The following is a 15,401-nucleotide window of genomic DNA, read 5'->3' on the forward strand; positions in this document are numbered from 1 at the left end:
AACTGACTTTTAAAAGATGCCAGAACTTAAATATCTTAATTATTTTCCTCAACTATGAAATCATGTGGTTTTTCCAATGCTACTATATTTATCTAAAAGCCTTGTGAAACTGCTCTTTTAGAAACATGGTTCAGTTGAGTTTGTAAAACTAAGAACAAAAAGCAGACTCATTACATCTTAAATTTGTCATCAAAGTGTTTAGTCGTCTTGATTATTCATCACATTCAGAAAGTTGGTTCCAAGTAACCTTGAAAAATCAAGACAGACCTTTTTAAATGTACATTTACTGTAACATTTTTAACTTTATCAGATATTCTTTTTTTTTTTTTAATTGCATTTTAGGTTTTGGGGTACATGTGATGAACATGCAAGATTGTTGCATAGGTACACACATGGCAGTGTGCTTTGCTGCCTTCCGTCCCCTCACCTGTATCTGTCATTTCTCCCCATGCTATCTCTTCCCACCTCCCCACCCCCCCTCCCCCATTTCCCCCCAACAGACCCCAGTGTGTAGTGCTCCCCTCCCTGTGTCCATGTGTTCTCATTGTTCAACACCCGCCTATGAGCGAGAATATACGGTGTTTGATTTTCTGCTCTTGTGTCAGTTTGCTGAGAATGATGGTTTCCAGGTTCATCCATGTCCCTACAAAGGACGTGAACTCATCGTTTTTGATGGCTGCATAATATTCCATGGTGTATATGTACCACATTTTCCCTATCCAGTCTATCATCGTTGGGCATTTGGGTTGGTTCCAGGTCTTTGCTATTGTAAACAGTGCTGCAATGAACATTCGTGTGCATGTGTCCTTGTAGTAGAATGATTTATAATCCTTTGGATATATACCCAGTAATGGGATTGCTGGGTCAAATGGGATTTCTATTTTTAGGTCCTTGAGGAATCGCCACACTGTCTTCCACAATGGTTGAATTAATTTACATTCCCACCAACAGTGTAAAAGTGTTCCTATTTCTCCACATCCTCTCCAGCATCTGTTGTTTCCTGATTTTTTAATGATCGCCATTCTAACTGGTGTGAGATGGTATCTCAATGTGGTTTTGATTTGCATTTCTCTGATGACCAGTGATGATGAGCATTTTTTCATATGTTTGTTGGCCTCCCGTATGTCTTCTTTTGTAAAGTATCTGTTCATATTCTTTGCCCATTTTTGAATGGGCTTGTTTTTTTCTTGTAGATCTGCTTTAGTTCTTTGTAAATTCTGGATATCAGCCCCTTGTCAGATGGGTAGACTGCAAAAATTTTTTCCCATTCTGTTGGTTGCCGATTCACTCTACTGACTGTTTCTTTTGCCGTGCAGAAGCTGTGGAGTTTGATTAGGTCCCATTTGTCTATTTTGGCTTTTGTTGCCATTGCTTTTGGCGTTTTGGTCATGAAGTCCTTGCCTACACCTATGTCCTGAATGGTTTTGCCTAGATTTTCTTCTAAGGTTTTTATGGTATTAGGTCTGATGTTTAAGTCTTTAATCCATCTGGAGTTAATTTTGGTGTAAGGTGTCAGGAAGGGGTCCTGTTTCTGCTTTCTGCACATGGCTAGCCAGTTTTCCCAACACCATTTGTTAAACAGGGAATCCTTTCCCCATTGCTTGTTTTTGTCAGGTTTGTCGAAGATCAGATTGTTGTGGGTATGTTGTATTTCCTGTGAGGCCTCTGTTCTGTTCCATTGGTCTATATCTCTGTTTTGGTACCAGTACCATGTTGTTTTGATTACTGTAGCCTTGTAGTATAGTTTGAAGTCCGGTAGTGTGATGCCTCCTGCTTTGTTCTTTTTGCTTAGAATTGACTTGGCTATGCAGGCTCTCTTTTGGTTCCATATGAAGTTTAAGGTGTTTTTTTCCAGTTCTGTGAAGAAGGTCATTGGTAGCTTGATGGGAATAGCGTTGAATCTGTAAATTACTTTGGGCAGTATGGCCATTTTCACGATGTTGATTCTTCCTAACCATGAACATGGAATGTTTCTCCATCTGTTTGTATCCTCTCTTATTTCGTTGAGCAATGGCTTGTAGTTCTCCTTGAAGAGGTCCTTTACGTTCCTTGTTAGTTGTATTCCTAGGTACTTTATTCTCTTTGTAGCAATTGTGAATGGCAGTTCGTTCTTGATTTGGCTCTCTTGAAGTCTATTACTGGTGTATAGGAATGCTTGTGATTTTTGCACATTGATTTTGTATCCTGAGACTTTGCTGAAGTTGTTTATCAGTTTCAGGAGATTTTGGGCTGAGATGATGGGGTCTTCCAGATATACAATCATGTCATCTGCAAATAGAGACAATTTGATTTCCTCCTTTCCAATTTGGATACCCTTTATTTCTTTTTCTTGCCTGATTGCTCTGGCTAGAACTTCCAGTACTATATTGAATAGGAGTGGTGAGAGAGGGCATCCTTGTCTAGTGCCAGATTTCAAAGGGAATGCTTCCAGTTTTTGCCCATTCAGTTTGATATTGGTTGTTGGTTTGTCGTAAATAGCTTTTATTGTTTTGAGATACGTTCTGTCAATACCTAGTTTATTGAGGGTTTTTAGCATAAAGCGTTGTTGAATTTTGTCAAAAGCCTTCTCTGCATCAATCGAGATAATCATGTGGTTTTTGTCTTTGGTTCTGTTTATGTGGTGGATTACGTTTATGGACTTGTGGATGTTGAACCAGCCTTGCATCCCCGGGATGAATCCTACTTGATCATGGTGGATGAGCTTTTTGATATGCTGTTGCAATCGGTTTGCCAGTATTTTATTGAAGATTTTTGCATCTATGTTCATCATGGATATTGGCCTGAAATTTTCTTTTCTTGTTGAGTCTCTGCCGGGTTTTGGTATCAGTATGATGTTTGTCTCGTAAAATGATTTGGGAAGGATTCCCTCTTTTTGGATTGTCTGGAATAGTTTCAGAAGGAATGGTATCAGCTCCTCCTTGTATGTCTGGTAGAATTCAGCTGTGAACCCATCTGGACCTGGGCTTTTTTTGGGTGGTAGGCTCTTTATTGCTGCCTTGACTTCAGACCATGTTATTGGTCTATTCAGGGTTTTGGCTTCTTCCAGGTTTAGGCTTGGGAGGTTGCAGGTGTCCAGGAATTTATCCATTTCTTCCAGGTTTACTAGTTTATGTGCATAGAGTTGTTTGTAATAATCTCTGATGATGGTTTGGATTTCTGTGGAATCTGTGGTGATATCCCCTTTATCGTTTTTTATTGCATCAATTTGGTTATTCTCTCTTTTCTTTTTTATTAATCTGGCTAGTGGTCTGTCTATTTTGTTGATCTTTTCAAAAAACCAGCTCCTGGATTTATTGATTTTTTTTGAAGAGTTTTTTGTGTCTCTATTTCCTTCAGTTCTGCTCTGATCTTAGTTATTTCCTGTCTTCTGCTAGGTTTTGAGTTTTTTTGATCTTGCTCCTCTAGCTCTCTCAATTTTGATGATAGGGTGTCAATTTTAGATCTCTCCTTTCTTCTCATGTGGGCACTCATTGCTATATATTTTCCTCTAGAGACTGCTTTAAATGTGTCCCAGAGATTCTGGTATGTTGTGTCTTCGTTCTCATTGGTTTCGAAGAACATCTTTATTTCTGCCTTCATTTCATTGTTTATCCAGTCAACATTCAAGAGCAAGTTGTTCAGTTTCCATGAAGCTGTGCGGTTCTGAGTTAGTTTCTGCATTCTGAGTTCTAACTCGATTGCACTGTGGTCTGAGAGACTGTTTGTTATGATTTCTGTTCTTTTGCATTTGCTGAGGAGTGATTTATTGCCAATTATGTGGTCAATTTTAGAGTAGGTGTGATGTGGTGCTGAGAAGAATGTATATTCTGTGGATTTGGGGTGGAGAGTTCTGTGAATGTCTATTAGGTTTGCTTGTTCCAGGTCTGTATTCAGGTCCTGGATATCCTTGTTGATTTTCTGTCTGGTTGATCTGTCTAATATTGACAATGGGGTGTTAAAGTCTCCCACTATTATTGTGTGGGAGTCTAAGTCTCTTTGTAAGTCATTAAGAACTTGCCTTATGTATCTGGGTGCTCCTGTATTGGGTGTGTATATATTTAGGATCGTTAGCTCTTCTTGTTGCAGTGATCCTTTTACCATTATGTAATGTCCTTCTTTGTCTCTTTTGATCTTTGTTGCTTTAAAGTCTATTTTATCAGAGATGAGAATTGCTACTCCTGCCTTTTTTTGCTCTCCATTTGCTTGGTAGATCTTCCTCCATCCCTTTATTTTGAGCCTTTGTGTATCCTTGCATGTAAGATGGGTTTCCTGGATACAGCACACTGATGGGTTTTGGCTTTTTATCCAATTTGCCAGTCTGTGTCTTTTGATTGGGGCATTTAGTCCATTTACATTTAGGGATAGTATTGTTATGTGTGAATTTGATGCTGTCATTTTGATGCTACCTGGCTGTTTTGTTGGTTAGTTGATGCAGATTCTTGATTGTGTTGATGCTTTTTTACCATTTGGTGTGTTTTTGGAGTGGCTGGTACTGGTTGTTCCTTTACATATGTAGAGCCTCTTTCAGGAGTTCTTGTAGAGCAGGTTTGGTGGTGATGAAATCTCTGAGTGCTTGCTTGTTCACAAAGGATTTTATTTTTCCTTCGCTTATGAAGCTTAGTTTGGCTGGATAGGAGATTCTGGGTTGAAAGTTCTTTTCTTTAAGGATGTTGAATATTGGCCCCCAATCTCTTCTGGCTTGTAGGGTTTCTGCTGAGAGATCTGCTGTGAGTCTAATGGGCTTCCCTTTGTGGGTAACCCGACCTTTCTCTCTGGCTGCCCTTAGCATTTTCTCTTTCATTTCAACCCTGGTGAATCTGACGATTATGTGCCTTGGGGTTGCTCTTCTTGAGGAATATCTTTGTGGTGTTCTCTGTATGTCCTGGATTTGAATATTGGTCTGCCTTGCTAGGTTAGGGAAGTTTTCCTGGATAATATCCTGAAGAGTATTTTCCAGCTTGGATTCATTCTCTTCATCACATTCAGGTACACCTATCAGACGTAGATTAGGTCTTTTCACATAGTCCCACATTTCTTGAAGATTTTGTTCATTCCTTTTTGCGCTTTTTTCTCTGTTCTTGCCTTCTCTTTTTATTTCATTGAGTTGATGTTCGACCTCTGATATCCTTTCTTCTGCTTGGTCAATTCGGCAGTTGAAGCTTGTGCATGCTTCACGAAGTTCTCGTGTTGCGTTTTTCAGCTCCATCAATTCATTTATACTCCTCTCTATGCTGTCCATTCTCATCAGCAGTTCGTCCAATCTTTTTTCAAGGTTCCTATTTTCTTTGCGATGGATTAGAACATGTTCTTTTAGCTCATTGTAGTTTCTTACTACCCACCTTCTGAAGTCTGATTCTGTCATTTCATCGCCCTCCTTCTCCATCCGGTCTGGTTCCCTTGCTGGTAAGGAGTTGTGATCCCTTTTAGGAGGAAAGGTGTTCTGGTTTCGGGAGTTTTCATCCTTTTTGCGCTGGGTTCTTCCAATTTTTGTGGGTTTATCCACCTGTTGTCTGTCTCTGTCCCAGGGAGTTGGAGCTTTATGAGTTTCCCTTGCACTACTGCCTTTTTTGATTTTTCTTTCAGGTCGGACCCGCCCAGCTAGCAGCACGCCTAGCCACTGCCTGCCCGCAGGGGCTTTGCTGAGCTGCTGTGGGCTCCGCCCAGCTGTTCTGAGCTCTTCCCTGTAGTCCTTTTTATAAGGGCGTAGTTAGAACTGTCTTGGCAATGGTGGCCCCGCCTCTGTTATGGTGGACTCTCTCTGTTGTGGCAGGTTGCCTCAGCAACGGCGGGTTGCCTCGGCAACGGCAGCCTGCCTCCGTAGCGGTGGAGAGTCTCAGTAATGGTGGAAGCCCCTCCCCCACGGAGCCGGACCATCCCGGTTCAGCTGTGCTTGGTTTGAAGGGCTCAACCCAGAGGGTTTCCAATTACTGTTTTTGTTTTCGTTGTTGTTGGGGGTGGAGGGGTGGGACCAACCGAGCCTGATCACCTGGCTCCCTGACTCAGTCTTTTCTTTTAAGTTGAACGACCCCGCGTTCTGGTCGCTTGTTGAAAAGGCGCCGGGATCTCCCGTGCTGCGACTCACGGAGTCGGCTCGAACTGCGGCACCGGCTCCTGGCGGATTTTTTGCCTAGGAATCTCCTGGCCTGGCTCGCTATTTCAGATGAATGGGCTATTCTGCCGTCTCAGGGCTCTGCTCGCCAGCTAAGAGGGCTCCCAGACCAGTGGCTTTTGTACGGAGAACGGCAGCAACAGGGAGTGGTCACAGCAGCCGCGCGGGCGGAATCAGCCCCGCGGGGGCCAAAACAGCCGCACCGGCTGGGACTGCTACGCTGGCGACCCCTCTGCCTGGGTATCTCCTGGTCTGTGGGCAATAAGAGTTCGTCTGGAAATGCGGCGTCCACTCACCCTCTGCACTTTCACTGGGAGCTAAAGTCCTGAGATGTTCTTAGGTGGCCATCTTCCCAGCATTTCTATCAGATATTCTTAATACCAAAAGTTATATATGCTCAGTACAAGTCAAAGAAATGTATAAGGAAAAAATAATAATCTCCATTCTCTCTTTCCTCTTTCTAATCTTACTCTACTGAGCTAATATAATATCCATGCTAAAGAATATAAAGAGCTATCTGTATTAACCTGGAGGGATGTCAAGATATGTTTTAAATAAAAAAGAAAGAATGATTTATAGTCAGCACTTCATATCTACAGGTTCCACATCAGAGGATTCAACCAACCACAAATTAAGAGTATTTAGAGAAAAAAACCAATAAACATGGCAATACCACAATAAAAATAATATAAATAAGAAAAGCAATATATTGCAACAACTATTTATAGCATTTACATTGTATTAGGTATTATAAGTAAACTGGAGATGATTTAAAGTATATGGGAAGATCTGTATAGGTTGTATGAAACTACTGTGCCATTTTATATCAGAGACTTGAGCATTGCAGATTTTGGTGTCCCCTAAGTCATGAAACCAATCCCCTGCAGATAACAAAGAATGACTATACACAGTATGACTCCATGTTTTAAAACAATTCTATCTATACATGTATAGCTCTGTAGTATGGGTATAACAAATTTCATTCAAACACTGTCCTGTAGATGGACAGTCAGGATATTTGCAATTTATTTCCTCTAAAAGAAATGCTGCCAGAGACTTCCTTAATCGTGATCCCTTATGCCTAGGTTCCTTTATTGCTGTAGAAGAGATTCCCTGAGGTAGAATTGCTGGGTCAAAATGTACATATCATTGTTCCTAGCAGAGGAAAAATGCATAGGATTAATAAAGCATTACTGAAATTTAATTAATAGAAAAATGGAATGCCCAACCTGTGTTTTCCTGTGCCCATAACCAGAGAATATCAGCCAGATAATTTGTGTCTACAGCCATTCACGAGAGACATAATACTCTGTATACTTTACAAAATTAGAAAAGCCAATTTTCATTACTGGAGAAAGGTTCTAGTGGGCCTCATGAAGTATACATACTGAGTGCTTCCTCTCTGCCAGGAATAGTCATAAGCATGAGACATAGAAAAGGATAAACTGGTCCCTGGTCCCAAGGAGGAGAGAGTCTGATAGGGGAGACAGATCAGTAATCACATTTACAGTACACGGTGAGAAGAGCTATGACAGAGACATGTACAAGTTGCACTGGAAACCCAGACATGGGTCACCCACAATTCTTAAGATTATCTAAAACACATGCAAAGTCACCACACGCAGCCAAGGAAGCACCTAGAGCTGAATATACAGTTTGCTAAAAAGCTCAGTGATTAAGTCCTAAAATCAGTGATTAAGTCAAATGGCAAGAGACAGGCCAATAAATAATCTAATAGCAAGTTAAAGCTTTACAAGATTATGTTTAAGTTCTTTATTCCGAGCGGCCTAAAGACAAACTTATGTATATTTATAGTGCAACTTTATAATTCTTATATTGAGGATAGAAACAAACACAAATTTCCAACTTATAAAATCCAGTGTATCTACATCCATGTAATAAGAAGACATTGTATAATTGAGTTTGACTATATTTCTACAATCTTAATAAACAAAAGTCATTGAAAATACAACTCTTACTTTACAATTTCGTTTCTGTTGACAGGAGCGGGTTTCCATGTGACACAACAATTACTGTTTAGTTCAGCTTTAAAGATGAGCTATAAAAAGAATCCAGGGAATATATTTTTAAATTGATGATGGATGATGTGTTGGCTTCAAGAACATCTGCACAATCCACTTAAAAGGAAATGGTAAAGTGATGTGGGTGTAAAGAAGCACTTCATAAAACATTTCCATCTATGCTAATTTTATTTTCTTCCTTTATTTTTTGGAGACAGAGTCGCTCCGTCACCAGGCTGGAGTGCAGCGGCACAATCTCTGTTCACTGCAACCTCCACCTCCCAGGTTCAAGCGATTCTCCAGCCTCAGCCTCCCGGGTAGCTGGGACTACAGGTGCACCACCACATCCAGCTAATTTTTGTATTTTTAAAAGAAACGTGGTTTTACCATGTTGGCCAGGATGGTCTCAATCTCTTGACCTTGTGATCCCCTCGCCTTGGCCTCCCAAAGTGCTGGCATTACACATGTGAGCCGCCATACCTGGCCCATCAATGCTTATTTTTAATCTAAAAATATATAGTCTATAAAAGTAACATTTTAACACTAGAGCTTTCCTCTGGAAAAATCTGATTGCCTCAGTCCCCCTGCCTATGCCTAGCAGAGGAGAGGTATTTGCTGGTTTTGCATTAGTTTCTATAACATAAATAATTCTTAAATAGTTTGCTTAAGTAAAATATTGTATACTTTCACTTAGCACCTTCCCACAAAGGAGTTAAAAATAAGGTTTTTCCCCCCGCCAAGGTCATTTTGCAAAAACTACAGTATATCATCCTGTAGCACTTACCTACATACCACTCCCCCTTCCTTCTCTCTTTCCTTCTTTGCTTCCTCTCTTCCTTCAACAGTATTAACCAGTAACAACTGAATGCTTATCATGGTGCTATCTACACAGATGCCAAAAGCAACCTGTTCCACTAAAGGGTTTTATAACACAGTGCAGCATTAAACTGTAAGTATATGTGATTACATTTAGAAGAGTTGAACACTTCTGGTTCAGTGTTGTTTAATAATTGCGTCAATACTATGAATGATTGAATAGAAGTCTAGTTTCCTGTGGACCAAAATTGTTCTTCTGCCTTTAATGATAAGTTCTGAATCCCAAAGATCATAGTAAATTAGAAACGTAGTCAGATGAAAATAGACTAAAATCAATGAGAAAAACTCCCTGCTAATTTAGAAGTAGAAAAACTGCACTATTCAAATGAAATTATTGAGACAAAGTTTTTATGCAAAAGAATGTCACAAAAGTATCACTTGCAGTGAATACAGAATGATGATTATAGTCACATGGAATAGTCACTTTTTCAAGGTGAGCCTCATAGTTTGTAGGAGCCCTGAGGTAGTTCTTGCTTGACAGTCACACACAATATTACCAAAGCAGGCTAATCAGTTGGGATATATTAAGTCAAAGAAACATTGATGAGCTTGTAGAAGATCACAGATACATCTGTATTTGTAAAACAAATATTATTAAGTTTCTTAATAAGGCTGTAAGCAGCCCCTGAGTATATTTACAGCATGACTCCACAGCAGCCATTCTTTATCCCCACTGAGGATGGACAAGCAGGTAAAGGAAGCAGATGAGGAATGAAAGCTGCCTCTGTGGTTTGAGATCAAACCAATTCCTCATCTTTCTGAAATGTTTGCATAGCCCTTCCTAGAAATAGAAAGGAGCAAAAATCAAAACATTGACTTTAAAGCTAATTAATAAGCAAGCAGCTTGTCAGGAACTGTTAAAGAAAGCATAGCCGTATTTCTTCTGTCTTTTGATTAGAGAAAATTTATAGATATGGATTACTTATATATAACAGAGGCTTATAGTATATCTGAGGGAGAGCATTATGTTTTATTCATTCTTTCGTTGTATAATCTTCCTTCCCTCGCAATGGGTTTTAAATACTTTTCAGAAATTCTGGGTAGATGGTATTGAGAGAGGCATAGTTTTAAAATATTCTTGAATCTTCTCATAAAGCACAGGCAGAGCAAATATGAGAACAAAAGCATAATCCTTTGGGCAATGTGTATAGCCAACTAGTTGACAAGGTATCCCCTACACACCCCTATATACTGGGAGATGAAGCACACACCACTGCAAGACTGAAGTGAGGTCATCCTCAGTGAAGGAAGAAGTAAGATCAACAGGGCATTCACATCCCTGAGAATAAGGGAACCCAATGAACACTCCCTAGAGGCCCCATGCCAGCTGAGAGAGTGGCTCGGGTTACTTTCATTTCACCAAAGCTCTCTTCCAGGACAAAATCCCACAATAAGCAGGAACTGCTAGGAAGGAATCCAAATTGCGTAGGATGTGACAAAAGGAACAGAAGAAAGAGAAGGTTCAGATACATGTCATGAAAACAACAGAAAAGGGGACATTAGAGGCCTCAAACTACCCTAACTACCATCCCACTGGAAATGTTGGAAAACTCATTTTCCTTAAAAATTAGCATCCAAAAAATATGAGAGTTGAACTTATACAAAGATATTACATGAGACAGAGAGAGGCAAAACATCTATACAAACAATTAAAATGAGTCAAAAGGCACACCTACAAAAGATAAAAAGTGTAACATAATATTTAGCAGCCACTTAAATGAAACATAGGAAATGATAGAATCTAATAAACAATAACAAATCAGTGTGTACCTATGCAACAATCCTGCATGTTCTTCACATGTACCCCCAAACCTAAAATGCAATTTAAAAAAAAAGTAAAAAAAAAAAAAGAATAACAAATCAGAATTAAGAAAAACTAAAAACTGAGATAACTGGAGAAAATGAAAATTTGAAAAGAAAGGTGGCAGAATTTATAAAAGATTTTAAAATAAAAATAATGTCATAATGTAAGACTAAACTAGAAGGGATACAAGAACAAGTAAATGCAATCAGTGATACCATTATGAAGTAGGTGACTCAACAAAATAGATATAGAAGGGAACAACCTCACCCTGATGAAAGGCATCTATCAAGAACTCACAGCTAACCATACCTAATGGTGAAAGACTGAATGGTTTTCCCCTAAAATAAGAAATGAGACAAGGATATCTATCTGCTCTTACCACTTCTATTTAACATTGTACTGAAAGGTCTAGCTGGGCAGTTAGGCAAGTGAATAAACTAATATGTATTCAGATTGGACATGAAAAAATAAAACTATCTCTATTTGAAGATGACATAATCTTGTATACAGAAAATCTTAAGGAATCCACTTAAAAAAAGCATGATAGTACTAATATGTGAGCTTAGCAAAGCTCTATGATACCAATAAGTATACAAAAATCAATGATATTTCTATAGAGTTGCAATTAACAATGTAAAAATGAAATTAACAAAGCAATCTCATTTATAATACCATCGAAAGAATATAAGGCTCCGCATAAAAATCCAAATGACATTTTTGACAGAAATAGAAAAAAATCCTAAAATTCATATGGAAACACAAAGACCTTGGATAGCCAACACAATCTTGAAAAAGATGAACAATGCTAGAGACATCACACTTTCTGATTTCAAAATACATTACAAGGCTACAGTAATTAAATCAGTATGATACTAGTATAAAGACAAACACGTAGATCAATAGAACCAAACAGCCCGGAAATAAACCATGTATATGTAGTCAACTGGTCTTTGACAAAAGTGCAAAGAATGTATAATAAGGAAGAGAGAGCCTCTTCAACAGACGGTGCTGGGGAAACTGCACATCCACATTGAAAATAACAAAATTAAACCCTTATCTTATACCATACACAAAAATCAACTCAAAATGGATTGAAGACTTAAATATAAGACCAGGAAAGATAAAACTACCAGAACAAAACTTAAAAAAAAGTTTCTAAACATTGGTCTTGGCAATAATTTCTTGGATATGGCACCAAAAGCACAGGCAAGAAAAGCAAAAATAGATAAGCAGGACTACAGCAAAATTAAAAGCTTCAGCAGAGCAAAGGAAACGATCAACAGAATGTAAAGAAAATCTATAGAATAGAAGAAAATATTTGCAAATCATATATCTGATAAAGGGTTAACACCCTAAATATGTAAGGTACTATTACAACACATTAGTAAAAAAAAAAAAGAAAGAAAAAAAAGAAAAAATCAAATAATGTCTTTGATTTTTGGAAAAATGTCTACTAGACATTTTCCATTTGTATGTTTAAAGATATACAAATGGCCAACATGTATGTGGAAAAATGCTTAATATCACTATCATCAAGGAAATGCAAGCCAAAACCACAATAAGATATCACCTCACACCTGTTAGGATGGCTATTACCCAAAAAACACAAGACAACAGTGTTGGTGAGGATGTGGAGAGATTTAAACCCTGTGAACTATTTGTGGGAATGCAAAATAGCCACCTTGGAAAACAGTATGACGGTTCCTCAATAATTTTAAAATAGAACTACCATATGATCCAACAATCCCACTTCTGGGTATACATCAAGAAGAAATGAAGTTCCGATCTTAAAGAGATATCTGCACTCCCATGTTCACTTGCAACACTATTTACAATATTAGATGTAGGATGTAGAATTAACCTAATGTACATTGACGGATAAAAGGTTAAGGAAAGTGCAGTAGATGCATGTAAAGGAATAATATTCAGCATGGAAAAAGAAGGAAATGCTGAAATATGTGACAGCATAGATAAACCTGGAAGACATTATACTAAGTGAAGTAAGTCACAGAAGGACAAATACTGCATGACTTCACTTACATAAGGCATCTAAAGTAATCAAACTCACCGAAGCAGAGAGTAGAACAGTGGTTGCCAGAGGCAGAGAGGAGAAAGTAGTGGGGAGTTGCTAACCAGTGGATATAGAGTTTCAGTTTTGCAAGACGAACAAGTTCTAGAGAGCTGCTGTGCAACATAGTGCCTATAGTTAATAATACCATGTTGTACACTTAGAAATCTATTAAAAGGGTAGATCTGGTAAGTTTTCTTATCACAATAAAAGAGAACTTTTTTAGGTTGTGACATCAGCAGAGATTTTGAGCTTGAGAATCTAGTTTGAACTCATTAGTCACTACTTTCTGTATTTTGCAAGAATATTAATAAATAAATGTCTGCAAAAAAATATATACTTTTCCTAATTTTGCTCACTTGCAAAGGTCTAAATTAAAAAAAAAAAAAAAAACAACTTAAACCAGTGTCAATAAACTTTCTCAGAGTTTTAACTGAGATCTCTAAATACCACACTCCACTGAACATAACCTGTTCTTCTTGGAGAAATGGCCAATTCCAAGTCTGCAACGGAAAAGGTATGACAAGCCTGGAACACCTTGCCATACCAGAATCAAGGTCACATCAAAAGAGATCAAAAAACATCTTAAATAGGCTCCTGCTAGCCAAAGACGGGACACTCTAAACTTTACTAAAAATAATATCTATAATACATCAAATGTAAGTACATTCATAAGTATATGAGGTGTTAAAAACACTGAAGGATAACTTCAGAAGATGTTCAGTAATCAATTATCATTTTGAAAATTGGTGAATAAACAGAAAGAGTGAAGCATTGATCCTGCTTTTCCTATATGAATTATACATTAGTTAACAATATAAGGGGATGTTTTCCTTTATAGAACTAGTCCGGCTAAGAAATGATAAAGAAATTCTAGAGTCAGGTGAAAAGTATGCCAACATAATAAAGTAATGGATCTAGAAAATAATCATCAATGGTGGCTGGCATGGTGGGAGAGGGGGATAGACAGAAAGAGAGATTAAGACAGAGAAAGAGAGAGAGGGAGAACTAAACTTAAGTAACATGGACATACCTATGAAGTAACCGTGCTTAAAAAATAGAATGAATCTGAATAAGCTCTAGATTTATTTATTAACCTACAAAAAATACAAGAAACATAAAAACACACACTGAAGAACATTTCATGGATGCAATCAACAAAATCTAGACTACAGGACATTCTACAGTACAAATGACCCAGTTTGTCAACAGAAAATTACAAAGAAACAAAAAGAAAGAAAGAAAAGGAGAGGGACCAAGAGATCAAAGGAGACTTGAGAGATCTAGTAAGCAGTCCCTATGTATAGACTGGAGTTGGATCTGGAATTAAATTGTTAAATACACACATACACACATTTGTATGGCAATTTGCAAAATGCGAACATTGAATATTTGATGATAAGGAATTTCTTATTTTTAGGCATAAGAGTAATATTGTCATTATATATTTTTTGAGTCCCTGTCTCTAGAGAAATATTCTAAAATATTTATAATTTATATAATGTCTGGATTTTGTTTCAAATTAATCAGCATGAGCGTGAAAGTGGGAGAGAGAGCTGAAACGCAATTAGCCAGGGGTTGATCACTGGTAATGCTGGATCACCAGCACATGGGTCTTTCTCATACTATTGTCTCCACAATTGCACGTGTTTTAAATTTTGTATGATAAAAAGCTTATAAAAAATAAAATTACTAGAAAATAAAAAATACATTAAGTGACCAAAAAATTGCTTACAAGGATACACACATGATGAGGAAGCATAATAAAGTTGGACAAACAAATGAGGAAAAACAAGAATGACATAGAAGACAAGTGGGAACAAAACTTAAAATGTATATCAGGCCGGGCGCGGTGGCTCAAGCCTGTAATCCCAGCACTTTGGGAGGCCGAGGCGGGTGGATCACGAGGTCGAGAGATCGAGACCATCCTGGTCAACATGGTGAAACCCCGTCTCTACTAAAAATACAAAAAATTAGCTGGGCATGGTGGTGCATGCCTGTAATCCCAGCTACTCAGGAGGCTGAGGCAGGAGAATTGCCTGAACCCAGGAGGTGGAGGTTGCGGTGAGCCGAGATCGCAGCATTGCACTCCAGCCTGGGTAACAAGAGCAAAACTCCATCTCAAAAAAAAAAAAAAAAGAAAAAAAAATGTATATCAAAAGCACCTACACATAGGCTACAGATGGGTCATGCACTTGCCCAAAAGTTTTTAGTAGTTAATGTAAAAAGTGAAATTTTTGGCCAGGCATGGTGACATGCACCTGTAATCCCAGCTATTTGGGAGGCTGAGGCAGGAGGATCGCTTGTGACCAGTAGGTCAGTGCTGCAGTGGGCTGTGATTGTGCCACTGTACTCCAGCCTGGGCAAAACAGTGAGACACTGCCTCAAAAAAAAAAAAAAAAAAAAAAAAAAAAAGTGAAATCTTTGAGTTACAAAGTCTATAATGTCAGATAAATGCTAATTGCTCAGGAAAAGCTGCTTGCTCAGTAGTTTAACCATGCTTCAAGTTAAGATTCTACCAGAATTTCTCTGGAAGAAGTCCTT

Source organism: Saimiri boliviensis, chromosome 4 (assembly GCF_048565385.1).
Source record: "Saimiri boliviensis isolate mSaiBol1 chromosome 4, mSaiBol1.pri, whole genome shotgun sequence".
Lineage (NCBI taxonomy): Eukaryota > Metazoa > Chordata > Mammalia > Primates > Cebidae > Saimiri > Saimiri boliviensis.